Below are 19,250 nucleotides of genomic sequence, written 5' to 3'. Positions count from 1 at the left end.
CCCGAGGCCCCCCACAGCGCCGGTCTGCGCGGGCTGCCCGATGCGGTGCCTGAGCGAGTCTAGGGAAATATTTGGCTTTCCTCCTCGAAATTTACAATTCAGCTTCCTGAAAAAAAATCACTGAGACCACTCTCTAGAGTTCTTTCTCATCTGTGGACCTATTACGGCAGTTTTAATGTTTAAACGAACGCAGCTATTCAGGCGTTTCTATAACCATCCTGGTGACGATCGCTTGACTGTATGAGCCCCGTTGCATGTTGGGATGGAGAGTGGCGGAAGGCTTAGCGACAGCGCAGTACCCTCTGGGATACAGAGGAAAGCCACGCTCTGAGGTGAGTGAGCGCCAGTGGCGTTGTCACGGTAACGGTTGCTAGGCGCCCTCGGAACCAGGCTCCTCCTGAGGAAAAGCGGCCGCCAGGGGCACTTAGTGAGGCTGGGCTGTTCTCCCCACAGGTCGCCTGTGGCTTTCCCTTTGGTTCATTGCCTTTTAGGGGGATAAAGTGGATCAGAAGCAGACTTTTTTCCTCAGAGAAGTGTAGTGACCCGAGAGACCACTTACATGTTCTGAGCCTTAGCGGTGAATTGAAAAATGACAAAAGGCGAAGCAGAGCTATAGAACTTGTGGTATATTTTAAAAGTACATTCAGCGCATTTGAGCTTTTAGTATATACATATTACCTTCCGTATTGTGTTCCTCAAAGGATAATTACAAGGTTTATACAAATATTCACACCACCTTCGGATGGTGTGTGATGTGGAGAACAAAGGCAAAAGAAATATAGAAAAAAAATTAAATTTCCTTATAACGTACAGCCCATTGACAAGTACTTGGGACAGACAAGGTGACCTTCCTCCAGGAACTCAGCTTCCTCAATGTTAATACTTGGCTAGAAGCAAAAGGCAACCTTAGCTTGACATTAGCTCAACCGCCAGGATCTGTAAGTCTTCTTTAACATATGAAAATCCCTTTGGAAACTTCTTTTATCTCTACCCACCCCCCACCCCCAAGTTATATGTTTAGCAATTGTCCCCCAAACATATGGCCCACTGATGTACATCTGAAGGGTCTCATGACTAATATTCTACTAGACAGTAGTAAAAGACCCCTCAAGGTCCTGGAAACCTTGCTTCCAAATTCCTTAGGGACTTAGGCTATCCCTAACCCCCTCCCAGCTTGAAAGTATATAATCAGCCACTCCTCACGACCCTAGTGCAGCTCCTTCTGTCCATGGGTCCTGTCCCTGTGCTTTAACAAAATCACCTTTTTTGCAACATAAAACATCTCAAGAATTCTTTCTTGACCGTTCCCTCCAGACGCCATCTCACATCATTTTGGTGTCCCCAACATGTAGCCTGAGTCTTCTCATCTGGGCTCTGATCCTCGGTGCAAACTTGGTAAGTACTTTCTCTTCTTTTACTTTCATTTCAGGGGCTTTTCAAGGAGTACGGTCTTATTGGAACACTTTCATGTCGATTGCTGAGGCTGCGATCTTCTAGCTCATGGTTGCTCTACGGGAAGGAAAAAAGCCTGCCTTTTGGCTGGAAGTTAGTCCCCTGGCCGGAATGAAAATAAGACCCAGAAATTTGATGTCCTCTCTTCATATCTGTCCTCATACAAAGTTGTCTTTTTGGTCGGGGGTTGCGGGGGAGCACGGGAGAGCCACCTAAGTCACTAGGTCAGCTGCCAATCTTAAGACTCCTGTGTGAGGTTTCTTCCTCATTGGTCTAATGTGGTCCCCTCCCCATCTCTGGTTAAGCCACTTCTGGCCGTGAGACCTCCATTCGGAGCTAGCCAAAACCAGTACCCACCCAACTGAATTAAAACCCAACCCGGGACATTTCCTAGGGAAGTTAGCTGTAAGGACTACATGCGTTAGAATGTCACTTAGATTATGATGGATTTCCACCTTAACTCTTTTCCATCAATGTCCCCTACTTACTACTTAATTTACAAAATTGGGTAATTTCCCCTTGTAAAACTTTTCTAGTGTTTTCCATGGGTTAAAAAGGACGGGTTCTTTGTGGCAAGGCAAGGCATGGCATGGCATCTCGGTGCATACACTGGCACCCATTTGTAGTATAGAATGCGATGGGGAAGCAGGGGGACACTAGCATCCGCCTACAGGGCAGGGTGGTGATCATAGTGATATCGTTCAAGGGCTACCTCGGGTCACTTTTGACACCTGGAACCTCTGACATATCCTTCGTGGGAAGCCCCGGGAGTCGGGATGGGGGAGGTGGATTTTCTTGGCAATGGACCGAGAAACTTCCTCAGTTCCCAAGGACTCTCCCTTGGAATGCGTTTTAACCCACTGGAAACAATTAGGATTGCAAAATTTAGGAAAGGACTGATCTTCTGGAACACTGCATGACCTCAGTATAGTTTGTCAGATCTCTTCTGCAGGAAACAGGGCAAATAGACGTAGGTACCCTAGGTCCCTAGGTCCAGGCCTTCATGGCTCAAAATCAGGACCCGGACCTAAGGGCCTCTTGCAGAATGTGTTTGGCCACAAATCAGACTGATAAACTCCCACCTGACGTGTTGGATGATCATTAACTAAATAGGCCTCCTCCTGATCAATCCAGGTTGCTGGAAGAAACACAGGCCATCCCTAATGAAGGGGATGCTGATCCTCTCTTACTGATCCTCCTCATAATAGATGTGGGGCTTCTCCCTCATTCATTTCCCAGATTAATGGCTATGATAATTGGAGCTAACTGTGGTTAGTCTACCTTGGGATGGGAACTTTAAGGAATATTCCCCCAGCAGCTGCCGAAACTCCTTTTGTTTTGAGGAAGTTCCCTGTCTTCTGACGTGGACTGCATATTCCCCTGTGTTGGTGGAAAAAACATGGTGTCTGCTCATCTGTCTGAGCTGACAAGCTTTAGAACTGGGAGTCCTCTCGCCTCTTCTACCAACTCCTCCTCCTGTTTCTGCACCACTTTGGGTGCTGCCTGCATAACTAGTTCCTTTTTTTTTTTTTTTAAGATTTTACTTATTTATTCACAAGAGACAGAGAGAGGCAGAGGGAGAGGGAGAAGCAGGCTTCTTGCGGGGAAGGGAGCCCAATGCGGGACTCGATCCCAGGACCCTGAGATCATGACCCGAGCTGAAGGCAGACACTTAACCCAACTGAGCCACCCAGGTGCCCCCATAACTAGTTCCTATACCATCCTCGGTGCCTCTGGCACCTTTGGCTCCTCCTCCTACTCTCGCAGTCAAGGAGAGAAGAGCACCTCCTTGGACTTAACACCAGCCACTTCAAATTTCCCCACCGGTGCCTCAGGTAAAAATTGACAACGGAGAACAAATTGATTGACTTTTAAGTGGACCCAGGTGGGACACAATTCAGTAGACTAATTTAAGTTTGTTAGTTTAATTAAGGTAGGTATGTCTTTAGAGTTATTGGCATTAAATATGAAACCTTTATTCTACCAAGGCTTAGCGAAGGTCAAATAAGCTCATGTTATCTCTGTTGCAATTTGTCAGCAAAAAATGACTTAAATGGTGGTTAATTCTGTCTGTCTCAAAGTTTTCATGTGTAATTGTTAAGATAGCTTTCAAAATCTGAAACTTTAAAGTTTTGCTTGGTTGATAAATTGGAACTGAATTCATTGGACATCTAAGTCTTTTCCAAATGAGATAAAATACTAAAGCATTGATTACTGAACGTAGGCTTGCGCTTTTGCCTTCTTATTGCAGAGAAACTAAGGATATTTGAGTTTCTTGGAAAACATGCTTTGTGTTTAGTTGATTCATAAATCTGCCATTTAAGAATTCTGGTATAACAGTTCACAGGTGGTTACTGCTTAGTTTCCACTGGAGACTGAGGTTTCTAAGAGTTAAAATTCTGCTAAATGTAATTAAGACTGGTAGAAATAAGAAAAGCAACTCTATGTAGGAAAATTGGAGATGCGTTAAGATAGGTACAAGGAATGGGAATACATTTTTATGGAAGGAAAGAGAAAGTAATGTAGTCCTAAAATGAGACTGGCTGTTTGACAACAAAAGGCTTGAGACAGAATCTGAATGCAAAGTAAAGTTGTAGGGCGCCTGGGTGGCTCAGTTGGTTAAGCGACTGCCTTCGGCTCGGGTCATGATCCTGGAGTCCCGGGATCGAGTCCCACATCGGGCTCCCTGCTCGGCAGGGAGTCTGCTTCTCCCTCTGACCTTCCTCCCTCTCGTGCTCTCTGTCTCTCATTCTCTCTCTCAAATAAATAAATAAAATCTTTAAAAAAAAAATAAAGTTGTAGAAGGTTTGTGAGGGGAAATGGAAAGGAATTTTTTATGTGGTCAGGACAAAGATTGAAATGAATGGATTTTAAAAAGTACACTGGTATGGGGTGCCCGGGTGGCTCAGTTGGTTAAGTGTGTCTGCCTTCTGCTCAGGTCATGATCCCTGGGGTCTTGGGACTGAGCCCTGCATTGGACTCCCTTCTCGGTGGGGAGTCTGCTTCTCCCTCTGCCTCTGCCCCTGCTCATGCTCTCTCTCTCAAATAAATAAAATCTTAAAAAAAAGTACACTGGTGTAAGACTGAAATTCTGCTTTGTCTCTATTAAAAAGACAAAGTTTTCTTGGATTCCTGGTCTGCTCTTGATAAGAAAATGTAAACAAAGTTTTCTCTTTTCTTTACCTGCCCAGGAAAACCAGTTTCCGTGTTTTGTCTTTATCAGGTCTTTGAATAGCTGTAATCCTATTTAGGCATGTACTTTAAAACTTTCTGAGGTTTTTATTTATTTATTTATTTTTTTAAAGATTGTATTTATTTATTTGACAGAAAGAGAGAGAGCACAAGTAGGCAGAGTGGCAGGCAGAGGGAGAGGGAGAAGCAGGCTCTCCACTGAGCAGGGAGCCGGACGTGGGGCTTGATCCCAGGACCCCAGGATCATGACCTGAGCCGAAGGCAGCCACTTAACTGACTGAGCCACCCAGGCGCCCCCTAAAACTTTCTGAGGTTTTTAAACAAACATCCAACGAAGTCTCTGACTAATTAGGCTTGTTTATTTGGTATGTTATGTTCCGGTATAAGATCATCATTCAATATTCTGATTATTGAAATGTTATATGTCACAGAAATAACTGAATTTCCTTGTCAGCTACATCATAATGAACTCTTGGATCTTTAACCATGTCCATTTTTTAGTCTTTTGTCATTTATAGTTACTGCTCTTATTCCCTTACAAAACATGTTTCATCTTGGGCGCCTGGGTGGCTCAGTTGTTAAGAGTCTGCCTTCGGCTCAGGTCATGATCCCAGGGTCCTGGGATCGAGTCCCACATCGGGCTCCCTGCTCGGCAGGAAGCCTGCTTCTCCCTCACCCACTCCCCCTGCTTGTGTTCCTGATCTTGCTATCTCTCTCTCTGTCAAATAAATAAATAAAATCTTTAAAAAAAAAAAAAACATGTTTCATCTTCAAGGAGATTCATTAAAAGGACTTTTAGGACAAATACAGTTATTTGCTATCTTTAAGATCGTAAAACTGAAATGGCTAAGAAATTCCAGAACTAACTAAAAAGCTGCCTTAGTAACATACAAGAATTAGTAACATGGGACTAAATGACTTGAGGAACATGATTATAGTTTTTAACTCTTGTTTGAAACATTGCTGGTTCCCTAATGTTTGCTCTTATAGATTAAGGAAGATATCTTAAGATAGAAGATATCTATGACTTACAGAAATGTTTATTTGTAAGGGATAAAGTATTCATTTGTGTATATGAAGGGATATATATGTAAGAGATAAACTGTTCATATATGTAAGGGATAAAATATTGTGAACAAATTGAAATATTTAACTTTCTACCTGAACCCTCTGAAATTCAAAATATCTCAGTATTTTCTTTCCTAGCAATCATAGTTATTTGCTTAAGTTCAATAAGAATCTGTTCTCCTTGTAACAGGACACCATTGGGAACATTGGTTATTTTACCAAGGCTTTGACTGGAATGCCATTATTTGAGAGAGACATGCATAGAATCAAATATGACCAGATTTAAGGAACTGAGGTTGACATTATGAAACATGGAGCCATAAAGCGCCTTGGAACTGTTGGCCTGACACCTTGCTTACAGAGTTCCCAGCAGCCTCACCAGGTGCGTAAAGAATGTCACTTCCTGGCAGGTGCAAGAACCTCAGGATATTTTAGGGACCTCGAGAAGAGGAATTTGTCCAAATCTACAGGTATTGCAGGCATGTCTGATGACAAGTATTTAGCTTCGCTTCTGGCCCAGAGAGGCTACTAAAAGTTCAGTCTAGATTCCTTCTGAAGAGTTCCAGCAAAGCAAATTTTGAAAGATCTGTATGATCAATCACTATTCTTGCTGAGCTTATGTAAATAATTAGGCCAAGTTTGTTAAAATTGGACTTGTTTTTCAAATGAGTTAGGCTTGATTTGGCTATCTCTAGAAATAAGGGTAATTATAGAGAAAAATGATTTCAATAACACACCCTTGCAAATGTTAAATTCTAGTTCTAATGGTCTTTGAATGTTGTTTGCCTAAGCTAGACAATTTGAAGTAAACTTCAGGGAAATTGCCACAATAGCTCATGTATACACAATCTTCTTGTTATTCTGTGGGGATAATAACAGGACCCCATAACCATATGATTATTTGAACAGCTGGAAACTGGAATAGATTCCCCAACAATTGTATAACTCAGCTATCACCTTGACCAATTCTGTGTGGCTGGGATGACAAAATCATTCTTTAAAAGCCAGAGTGTAGGGGCACCTGGGTGGCTCAGTCGTTAAGCATCTGCCTTCGGCTCAGGTTATTTCAGGGTCCTGGGATTGAGTCAAACATCGGGCTCCCTGCTCAGCGGGAAGCCTGCTTCTCCCTCTCCCTCTCCCCCTGCTTGTGTTCCCTCTCTCGCTGTATCTGTCTGTCAAATAAATAAAATCTTTAAAAAAAGAGGCACGGCGAGAGAGGGAACATAAGCAGGGGGAGTGGGAGTGGGAGAAGCAGGCTTCCCGTGGAGCAGGGAGCCCGATGTGGGGCTCGATCCCAGGACCCTGGGATCATGACCTGAGCCAAAAGCTGACGCTTAACGACTGAGCCACCCAGGCACCTCAATAAATAAAATCTTAAAAAAAAAAAAAAAAAAAAGCCAGAGCATACCCCACTCCGTGGGGTTAACTATGGACTTATGGAAATAATGAATGGCTCTCATATCACAAATCATTATTCTCCAGGCCACTGACTGGTTTGCTACTGGCTGGACAAGGAGGCCCAAAACTAGATGGCTGGCTCCCCAGGCCTAAGAGGACCCAATGGCTTGCAGCTCTAACTCGTGGCCACGACTTCCCCAAAACTGGATAAGCCTCTGTACTCTGGGTTTTGCCTGGATGCACAGACACATTATTAAAACCATTACCAACCCAGCCAACCTTGCAAATTTAAAACAACGGTGGAGACGTTCTGTGTTTAATTGATATGAACACCTAGCATCCTTCTTTAGGACTGAAGGATGTCATTTGGCACATGGAAGCTCTTAATAGGTACACGGTCAAAGCCCTAAATGACACTCAAGATAGCATTTCCCTATTAAATACTGAAATAACACAAATGCATAAAGCAGTTTTACAAACTAGGATGGCATTAGATGTTTTAACTGCTGCACAAGGTAGAACTTATGCTAGCATAAAAACAGAATGCTGTGTATACATTCCAGATTAGCACAAAAATATTTCTGGGTTTCTAACTGACATAAATACTCAAACTGGCACTTTAATTTCAATGTATTGTACGATCCTTGTATGTGGACCTCCCCAAATGGAAAGGATCATCCATTGGCTTGAAGTTATGGCAGTAAAGGAGTCTTGGCATCAGGTAGGGATGATGTGGGATCGTGGAGCCCAATGGTCAAGAAAGAATTCTTGAGATGTTTTATGGTGTCAAAAAGGTGATTTCATTGGGCGCCTGGGTGGCTCAGTTGGTTAAGCGACTGCCTTCGGCTCAGGTCATGATCCTGGAGTCCCTGGATCGAGTCCCGCATCGGGCTCCCTGCTCGGCGGGGAGTCTGCTTCTCCCTCTGACCCTCCCCCCTCTCATGTGCTTGCTCTCTCTCATTCTCTCTCTCTCAAATAAATAAATAAAATCTTTAAAAAAAAAAAAAGGTGATTTCATTAAACAGCGGGGACAGGACGCATGGGCAGAAAGAGCTGCATTCTAAGTGTGAGGAGTGACTGATTATATATATAGGGTCTTCTATCCTATGGAGGGGAACATGACCTTAGGGCTCCGGGAAGTTGAGTCTATGGGTTTCTGGAGGTCTGATTATTCTCAAGATGGGCTTTCCTTGTAAATCATTAAGACAGTGACAAACTGATGGAGTTTCATGTCCTTCATGACTGTGATCTTTATCAACTGACCATTGGCTTTTTCCTTCTTTTATTCTTGGGCAGTCATGAGTGCCTGAGAAATAGTATAATATCCCACTTGATGAGGGAGCAAAAGGCAAGCTGAGAGCAAAACACAATCTAACAGCCTGAAATCTCTACCCTCCTAAGGTAGGATCTGTGACATTCTTTTTTTTTTTTAAGATTTTGTTTGTTTGGCAGAGAGAGAGACAGAGAGAGAGAGCATAAGCAGGGGGAGTGGCAGAGGGAGAAGGAGAAGCAGGCTCCCCACTGAGCAGGGAGCCCAATGCGGGACTCTATCCCAGGACGCTGGGATCATGACCTTGAGATCATGACCTGAGCCAAGGCAGCTGAAGGCAGCTGCTTAACCGACTGAGCCATGTGTGACATTCATTCCTCAGGCACTCCTGGCTGCCCAAGAGCAAGGGAAAGGGAAAAACAAATTGTTAACTGATAGAGATCACCATCACACAGGACATGAGTCTCCATCAATTTGCAACTGTATTAAAAATTACAAGAAAAAAGCAATTTCCAGAAATCTATAGACTCAGTTTCCTGAACCTAACATCACCCTCCCCTCCACAGGATAGAGAATCTTGTATGATTAGTCTCTCCTCACACTTAGAATGCAGCTCTTTCTGCCCATGGGTCCTGTCCCCGTGCTATAATAAAAACAACCATTTTGCACAGAAAAACGTCTTGAGAATTCTTTCTTGGCCATTGGCTCCTGAACCCTACTTCAGACCACATCACCACTCCTACCTTGGGGGGGGGGTATGTGGAGTGTCAGTTTGCCATTTGCCTTCAGCTTGCATTTTCTTATCTCATCATTTTCCCCCTGAACAATTTTGACCCTTAATTTTTTTTAACGTATTTATTTATTTATTTGAGAGAGAACACATGAGCAGGAGGAGGAGCAGAGGGAGAGGGAGGGGGGAAGAATCTCCAACAGACTCCGTACTGAATGCAGAGCCCAAAGGGGGGCTCGATCTTACAACCCTGAGATCATGACCTGAGCCAAAACCAAGAGTTGGACACTTAACTGACTGAGCCACCCAGGTGCCCTGACCCTTAAATCTTTAAGGTTGCTGAAGGCAGAAGTTCTCATCTTCTGTAGCTTCTTCCTGTTGAATAGGGGCATACAGATGTCCCGACCTATGGGTTAACATTGGTCAGTCAGAGAATGTATAGGGGAGTTACAAAAGGCAGAGGCAGCTGAGTCCAATTTGGACAGCAAAGAAGTATCTCTGTAGGCGGTAAGGACCATCTGTCAATGTGAAATTATTGTAGTGATGGAGTCTGGGCACGAAGCAGAGAAACACTGAAAAAAAAAGACATGTTAAAAAAAAGAAAAAGAAAAAGGCAACAGGTTAGAATTAAAATGGCTATAAGAATGAGAAGGCCAACAAAGAGACCTTAGTAGTTGACCACAGTCCTCCCCTGAACCAGGAACTTAACCAATCATTGAAAGAGAGGGAAGGATTTGTAGAGCCTTAATTTGAGTATTCATAAATTTTTTTTTTAAGATTTTATTTGTTTATTTGACAGAGAAAGAGAGAGAGCAGAAGCAGGGGGAGCAGCAGAGGGAGAGGGAGAAGAAGGCTCTCCGCTGAGCAAGGAGCCTGATGTGAGGCTCAATCCCAGGACCCTGGGATTATGACCTGGGCTGAAGGCAGATGCTTAACCAACTGAGCCCCCCAGGCACCCCAGTATTCACAGCTTTTGGTGTCCTGTGACATTTTTGTGATAATCTGGGATGTATACACAGCATTGTTTTAATAATGGCATGTGCACCTCCTTGTGCTGCTGTTAGGACATCTAAAGCCATTCTGAGAATCATTTAAGGCTTTAATTGTGTAGCAGGTGGTGTTAGCTATCATATACTCTGTTTTATTTAGCAAATAATTGTATAAGTAATAAGAGGCACCTTTATGGAAACAAAAAAAAATACAAGGTAAATGGTGGGAGCAAATTACAAACCCAGTGTCTTGAGTCTCGGGTGCTTAAATCTAATTATCTACAAAGATGGGTTCTTGAAATGTATTTTGTCTTTATAATCACCCTCATTTTTATCAAAGATAGCCAAATCAAACAAGTCCAATTTTAACAAACTTCGCCTAATTATTTACATAAGCTCAGCAAGAATAGCGATTGATCATACAGATCTTTTAAAATCTGCTTTGCTGGAACTTTTATAAGGAATCTCAGTTAAACTTTTAGTAGCCTCTCTGGGCCAGAAGCGAAGCCAAATACTTGTCATCAGACATGCCTGCAATACCTGTAGATGCCAGTGAATTCCTCTTCTCAAGATCCCCCAAATATCCTGAGGTTCCTCTGCCTGCCAGGAAGTGACATTCTTTACTCACCTGGTGAGGCTGCTGGGAACTCTGTAAGCAAGGTGTCAGTCAGACTAATATTTCCAAGGGGCTTTATTGGCTTTATAAAGTCAACCTTTGTTCCTTTAAGCTGTATGGTTATGGGGTACCTGGGTGGCTCAGTCAGTTAGGGGTGTGACTCTTGGTTTGGGCTCAGGTCATGATCTCAGGGTTGTGAGATCCAGCCCTGATTCAGGCTATGCCTAAAATTCTTTCTCCCAGGGTGCCTGGGTAGCTCAGTTGGTTAAGCGACTGCCTTCGGCTCAGGTCATGATCCTGGAGTCCCGCATCGGGCTCCCTGCTCAGCGGGGAGTCTGCTTCTCCCTCTGACCTTCCTCCTTCTCATGCTCTCTGTCTCTCATTCTCTCTCTCTCAAATAAATAAATAAAATCTTAAAAAAAAAAAATTCTTTCTCCCACCCTCTCTGCTCCTCCCCCTGCTCTCTCTCTTCCTCTAAAAATAAATTAATAAAATCTTAACTAAAAAAGCTGTATGGTTATATCTGAGTCTATGCATGTCTCTCAAATATGACATTCCAGTCAAAGCCTTGGTAAAATAGCCAATGTTTCCAATGGTGTCCTGTTACAAGAACAGATTCTTATTGTACTTATGCAAACAGTTGTAGTTGCTATGGAAAAAAAGAAACTCTCGTTTCCTGTATTCTGGAGGGTTCAGGTAGAGAGAAAAGTTAAAACACTTTAAATTGTTCACAAAGGAATATTTTATATTTCTGTGAGTCATGGTTATCTTAAGAGAAATTTTCCTTAATCTGCAAGAGCAAACACTAGAGAGCCCCCGATGTTTCAAACAAGAGTCGCAAAAACTATAATCATCTTCTTCAGTTCGTTTAGTTCCATGTTACTAATTCTTGTTCAGTTTGAATGCAGCTTTTAAAAGTTAGTTCTGGAAATTCTTATCCATTTTAGTTTTATGATTTTAAAGATCTCAAAAACCTGTATTTGTCAGAAGCCCTTTTTATGAATCTCCTTGAAAATGAAACTTGTTTCATAAGAGATTAAGAACAATTACTTACAAATGACAAAAGACTCAAAAATGGACATGGTTAAAGATCTGATATGAGAATTCATTATGATGTAGCTAACAATGAGGTCCAGTTATTTCTGTGACACATAACACTTCAATAATCAGAATATCAAGTGATGGCCTTATACCAAAATGTATTAAAAATTTTAGGAATTGCATATAATCTCTAGAATAGTTATAGCATTTACACCATAACCTAAGGTTTATCATTTGTTTAACAGTGCTTCTGGAGTAACTTAATATACCAAATAAAAAGGCCTAATTAGTCAAAAAGACTTCATTTACAATTTAAATCTTGAGGGAGTTTGTTTAAAACCCTCAGAAAGTTTAAAAGCACATGCCTAAATAGTAATTTATTTAACCAAGGTGGCAATAAGAAATTCCCAAGGGCAAATAGGTAGAGTTATATAGTTGTTAGCAAAAACTTAGCTCCTTTAATATTGAGAAGTTTTAACTATCTTAAATAATCAAAGACCTGATAAAAACCAAACCTAGAAACTTTGGTTTTCTGGGCAGACAAAAGAGAAAAAAAAAACTGTTTACATTTTCTTATCAAGAGCAGATCAACAATCCAAGAAAACTGTCTTTTTAACAGAAAGAAAAGCAGAGTTGTAATCTTATACCAATGTACTTTAAAAACCCATTCATTTCAAACTTAGTCCTGACCACTTGTAAAATTCCTTTCCAGTGATTTCTCTTTGTAAACCTTTACAACTTATTCATTCAGATTTTGACTGAAGCCTTTTTTTCTCCAACAGTCTTAATTACATTTAGCAGAATTTTAACTCTTAGAAACCATAGTCTCCAGTGAAAACGAAATAGTAACCAATTGTGAACTGTTACACCAGAATTCTTTGAGATCTGAAATTTATAAAATTTATCTCAGATCTTTTAGATCTGAATTCTTTTAGATCTGAAATTTATGAATACATATTACAATTTTAAAAACATATTTTTCCATACTACAATCTTTTAATAAAACACGAAGCATGTGTACCAACAGACCCAAGTACCTTTAGTTTCTTTACGGTAAGAAGTCAAAAGCAGATGAGCCTTATGTTCAGTTATCAATGCTTCAGTACCTTATTTTATTTGGAAAAGACTTACTATCCAGTTGTTTGGAGTGGTGGCGTTTGGAGCCGACAGCCAAGAAAGAATTCTAGAGACATCTTTGGTGCAAAAAGGCGGTTTTATTAAAGTATGAGGACAGGACCCCTGGACAGTAAGAGCTGCTGCCCCAGGATTGTGAGGAGCAACTGATTATATACTATAGAGTTGGCGGAGTTAAAGACAAGGGAAGTTTACAAAAGGCCTTTCCTATCCTAAAGAAGACTCACTGGATACTGGAGGCCTGTCTATGGTCAAGCTAAGGTTGTTTTTCCCTCTAGCCTGCTTCTCCCTCTCCCACTCCCCCTGCTTGTGTTCCCTCTCTTTCTGTCAAATGAGTAAATAAAATCTTTAAAAAAAAGTAGAAGAAGAAGACCCACAGGATATCGGAGGCCTTGCCATTGTCAAGTTAAGGTTGTTTTTCCCTTTAGGAAGGCATTATTAACATGAAGACAGTTGGGATCTTCCTGGAAGAATATCACACGTATCCCACCCAGGAGGTTGGAGGGAGGTTGTACAGTGTCAGCTTAGCTAGCCTTCTGCTCCCTCATCAAGATCATGAGCTTATGTGACCTTAGTAAACCTAGGTAGAATAAAAGTTTCATATTTAATTTTGATAACTCTAAAGACATGTCTATCGGGGCACCTGGGTGGCTCAGTCGGTTAAGCAGCTGCCTTCGGCTCAGGTCATGATCCTGGGGTCCTTGGATCGAGCCCCATGTCCAGCTCCCTGCTCGGCGGAGAGCCTGCTTCTCCCTCTCCCTCTGCCTACTTGTGCTCTCTCTCTGTCAAATAAATAAATAAAATCTTAAAAAAAAAAAAAAGACATGTCTATCTTAAACCCAACAAACTTAAATTAGTTTAAATACCAAGTATCTTCCACCTGAGCCCACTTAAAAGTTAATTTGCTACCCACTGTCAATTTTTACCTGGGACACTGGTGGGGAAACTGAAGCGGGTGATGTACACCAAGGGGGTGCTCTTTGCTCCTTGACAGCGAGGGAAGGAGGAGCTAGTTATACAGGCCGCACTCGAGGTGGTGCAGAAACAGGAGAAGGAGGAGGAGAAGGCAGAAGAGGTGAGGTATCACCAGCCAAGGCTGGAGGAGAAAGAGGACTCCCAGGTCTAAAGTTCATCTGCTTGGACAGATGAATAGACAGATTTTCTTTCCACTAAAGTAGAAATAGGCAGTCCATGTTGGGCCAGAGAAGACAGAGAACTTCCCCAAAACAAAGGGAGTTTGGCAGCTGTTTGGGAATATTCCTTCAAGTCCCCTTCTTGAGATAGACTAACCAGAGACCATTGGTTCCAGTTATCATGGCCATTAACCCGGGAAATGAATGAGGCAAGAGCTCCCACGTACAAGAGTAACCTGGGTCTACTGGGGGAACAGTGATAGAGTCAGCATCCCCTTGGTTAGTGTTTCCTCCAGCAACCTGGGTTTATTTGGAGAAGGCCTGTTTAGACAGTTATCATCCCATATATTAGGAGGGGGTTTACTAGCCTGGTTTAGTGGCCAGACACATTCGGCTAAACACGTTCTGCAAGAGGCCCTTGGGTTAGGGTCCTGATTTAGGGCCATTAAGGCCTGGACCTAGGGTACCTCTGTCCATTTGCCCTGTTCCCTGCAGAAGAGATCTCACTGATACATCGTATTGAAGTTTAATGTCCCACTAATGGACCATTTTCCTCATCTCCTAAGGAGTACTGAGGCCGTGCAGTGTTGCAGAAGACCAGTGCTTTTTTTTTTTTTTAATCTTGCAATCTGAATTGTTTCCAGTGGGTTAAAAGGCTTCCCAAGGGAGAGTCCTTGGAAACTGAAGATCCTATACTCCTAGAAAAGTAGAGAAGGTCCATTACCACAGAACTCCTCCCCCCTCCCCACCCGCCTGACTCCCTAGTGGCATCCCACACAGGATATGTCCGAGGTTCCTGGTGTCAAAGCAACCGGAGGAGTCCCTCAAATGAAATCGATATGAACACCACCCTGCTCTGTAGGAGGGATGCTGGGGTCCCCGCTGCTTCCATATTGCATTCTAGACTACAAATGGGTACCAGTGAATGAAACAAAATACTGTGCCGGGCTGTTTAGAGCCTGCCATTTTTAACCATGAAAAACATTAGAAAAGTTTTACAAGGGGAAATTACCCAATTTTGTAATTTAAGTAGTAAGTAGAGGACACTGATAGAAAACAGTTCAATCGGGTACTGATTTCGGCCAGCTCCCAGTGGAGGTCCTGCGGCCAGAAGCAGCTAGACCAGGGATGTGAAGGGGATCACATTAGAGCAATCAGGAGGAAACCTCACAATGGAGTCTTAAGATTTGCAGCCATCCTGGTTACTTAGGTGGCAGTCCTGTGCCTAAGGCAGACAACTTTGTATAAGGACAGGAATAAAGAGAGGGCATCAAGTTTCTGGGTCTTACTACCATTCCGGCCAGAGTAGTAACTTCCAGCCAAAAGGCAGGCTTTCTCCTCCCCGTAGAGTAGCCATGGGCTAGAGGATTGCAGCCTGAGCAATCTTCATGAAAGTGCTCCAATAAGACCATACTCCTTGAAAAGCCCCTGAAATGAAAGTAAAGGAAGAGACGAGAAAGTACTCACCCAGTTTGCACCAAGGATGGGAGTCCAGCCACAGAGAAGACTCAGGCTGCGCTTTGGAACACCAAATGATGTGAGATATTGGGGTCTGGAAGCGAATGGTTAAGATTCTTGAGACATCTTCGGTGCAGAAAAGGTAGTTTTATTAAGGCAAAGACACAGAACCTGTGGGCAGAAAGAGCTGCATTGGGGTTGTGAGGAGCAATTGATTATATACTTTTAAGTTGGGAGGGGCAGAGAGAAAGGAAGTTTCCAAAAGGATTTTCATATGTTAAAGACGTACAGGATCCTGGAGATCTGGCTATTGTCAAGCTAAGATTGCTTTTTGCCTCTAGGCCGTAGAATGTCACAGCACAAAGAGTGAATCTTAATGTGTGCAAATTAACAACCACAAGAAAAGAATCAGTTAGGAGGTCCGTGGAATCCCAGGATGGAATGCCGAATGTGACAAACCAATATTAATTTACAAATGTATGAAACAACCTTGCAGAAGAGAATGGGAGAAAAAGGTGAGGAGACAGGTAACATGTCACAAATCAATTGATCATATATGCGAGGGTTTTGTTTTGTTTTGTGTTTTGGTCTCTCAGTTCTGTCCCATTGGTCTGTATGTATATCCTTATGCCAAACTGATGAGGAAGCAGAAGGCAAGCTGAGGACAAAGCACAAGCTGACACACACACACAGACGCACACCTAGGTGGGATCTGTATGACATTTCTCAGGCACTCCTGGTTGACCTAAAGCTAAGGGAATGAAAAACAAATGGTTAACTTACAGAGATCACAGTCCTGCAGGACATGAGTCTCCCTCAGTTTACAAAGGTCTTAGTGATTTACAAGGAAAAAGCATTTTTATCAATAACCTAACTTCCGGAAGGAAACTCCCAACTATCTCAATGTTAATGCTTTACTAGAGGGGAAAATAACCTTAACCTGACAATGGCAAGGCCTCCAGTATCTTGTTGGTCCTCTTTAGCCTATGAAAGTTCTTTTGAAAACCTCCTTTTTTCTATACCTCCCCAACTCCCGAGTATATAATCAGTCACCCCTCATAAACCAGGTACAGCAGCCCTTTCTGCCCCACGGGTCCTGTCCCCGTGCTTTAATAAAATCAGCTTTTTTTTTTTTTTAAGATTTTATTTATTTGATGCAGAGAGAGAGATCGTGATAGAGGGAACACAAGCAAGAGGAGTGGGAGAGGGAGAAGCAGGCTTCCCGCTGAGCAGGGAGCCTGATGTGGGGCTTGATCTCTGGACCCTGGGATCATGACCTGAGCCAAAGGCAGACACTTAACGACTGAACCACCCCTAAAATCAGCTTTTTGCACCAAAGACATCTCAAGAATTCTTTCTTGGTCATTGGCTCTGGACCTCACCTACATCCCAAAAACTACATCAAAACTAATTTAAAAAAAAAAATTCTGTATGCTATACTTTTCATCTCCATAACTTTTTTATTATATAACTAGAAGTTTGTATCTCCTAATCCCCTTTACCTATTTTGCCCACCCCCCTCACCTCCCCCCTGACAACCACCAGTCTGTTCTCTGTATTTAAGAATCTGTTTTGCCGGGATGCCTGGGAGGCTCAGTCAGTTAAGCACCTGCCTTTGGCTCAGGTCATGATCCCAGGGTCCCTGGATCGAGTCCTGCATCGGGCTCCTTGCTCAGCGTAGAACCTGCTTCTCCTTCTGCCTGCTGCTCCCCCTGCTTGTGCGCACCCTCTCTCTCTGACAAATAAATAAATAAAATCTTAAAAAAAAAAAAGAATCTGTTTTGTTTTGTTCCTTTGTTTTAGATACTACATATGAGTGAAATCATATGGTATTTGTCTTTCTCTGTCTGACTTACTTCACTTAGCATAATACACTCTAGGTACATACATGTTGTTGCAAATGGCAAGATTTCATTTTTTTGTATGGCTGAGTAATATTCCATTGTACATATATACCACATTTCTTTATCCATTCATGTATCCATGGACACTGGGGTTGCTACCATATCTTGGCTAATGTAAATAATGCTGCAATGAATATAGGGGTATATATATCTTTTCAAATTAGTGGTTTTGGTTTCTTTGGGTAAATACCTGGTCATAGAATTATTAGATTATGTGGTATTTCTATTTTTTTAAGATTTTTTTTTTTAAAAGATTTTATTTATTTGACAGAGCACAAGCAGAGGGAGACAGAGGGAGAAGCAGGCTCCCTGCTGAGCAAGGAGCCCGATGTGGGACTCGATCCCAGGACTCTGGGATCATGACCCAGGCCGAAGGCAGCCGCTGAACGGACTGAGCCACCCAGGTGTCCCTCTATTTTTTTAAGATTTTATTTATTTATTTGACAGAGAGAGAGAGAGAGCACAAGCAGGGGAAGCAGCAGAGGCAGAGGGAGAAGCGGCCTCCCCGCTGAGCAGGGAGCCCGATGCGGGGCTCGATCCCAGGACCCCAGGATCACGACCTGAGCCGAAGGCAGACACTCAACCGACTGAGCCACTTAGGTGCCCTCTATTTTTAATTTTTTGAGGAACCTCCATACTGTTTCCCACATGGGAAGTATAGTAAAGGCTTTATGGAACTAGAGGGCCTAAGTAAACAACATGAACTGGTAGCCTAAGGCCTCTCTGTTACATACAACAGTTGCTCCAGAATCCCTCCCCACTTTGCACCTAAGGCTGTATGGAAGTCCCGAATGACTAGCTGAAGGAGGAGGAAAAGACTCAAGTTTGATTTATGGATGGGTAGGCTCAGTATACAGGTACAAGGCAAAAATAGACCATATCTACATTATAGCTACTTCCAGGGTTGGTCTTGAAAGACAGTGGAGATGGAAACTCTTTCCAGTGGGTGGGGCTGTAACTAGTCATCAGCTAGTTATGGCAAGTAAAGTGGCCCAAGGTAAGAATACATATGGATTCCTGGGCGATAGTCAATGATGGTTTCAGTGTCTGGTCAAGGGTCTGGAAAGGAAAGGACTAGAATGTAGAGATAAGGAGGTTTGGGGTAGAGGTATGTTGATGGACACAAGGATGAAAGTAATAGAGAAAACACTGATCCCCCAATACGCCACTGTTCCTTGAGGAGGCCAGCTGGCCACTCAATGGCAGTTCAGCTACAAGGCACATTTTCTCTTCTGGGAAGGTCACTGGTTTGTCCTCATAGGGATAGATATCTAATCTGGGTAGGGGTTTGCCTTTTCTGCCTGGAGAGTCTCAGCCAACACCACTATCCAGCAGCCTGTGGAATGCCTGATACAGGCATGGGATCCCACATGTCACTGCATCCAACCAGAGGACCCATTTCTCATGTAAGGATTTGTAGGAGTAGGGCCGTGGCCATGGGATCCAGTGTTGCATCACCTATGCACAGTCCAGAGGCAGCCAGCCTCACAGAATTACTGGAATGGCCTTCTAAAGGCACCAGGTTGAAGGAAATACTCTGCAACAATGTATGGGAAGCCATCCCACTTCCACCCAGTGATCCACTGGGGGGATATTGTGCTTCCCATCAACAATGTATGGGAAGCCATCCCACTTCCACCCAGTGATCCACTGGGGGGATATTGTGCTTCCCATCAACAATGTATGGGAAGCCATCCCACTTCCACCCAGAGATCCACTGGGGGGATATTGTGCTTCCCATCCCTGTAACTCTGGGCTCTGCAGGGTTGGATTCAGACCTGCACCACAGGGGGCCCTTGGCCTCTTCTGCTTCCCTCCCTTTTTATACTCACAGAATTCTCCCCAATCAATCCTGTGCACCCCTA

The sequence above is a fragment of the Neomonachus schauinslandi genome, chromosome 14 (assembly GCF_002201575.2).
Source record: "Neomonachus schauinslandi chromosome 14, ASM220157v2, whole genome shotgun sequence".
In the NCBI taxonomy this organism is placed as follows: domain Eukaryota; kingdom Metazoa; phylum Chordata; class Mammalia; order Carnivora; family Phocidae; genus Neomonachus; species Neomonachus schauinslandi.
Note: the sequence above shows the minus strand (reverse complement) of the source record.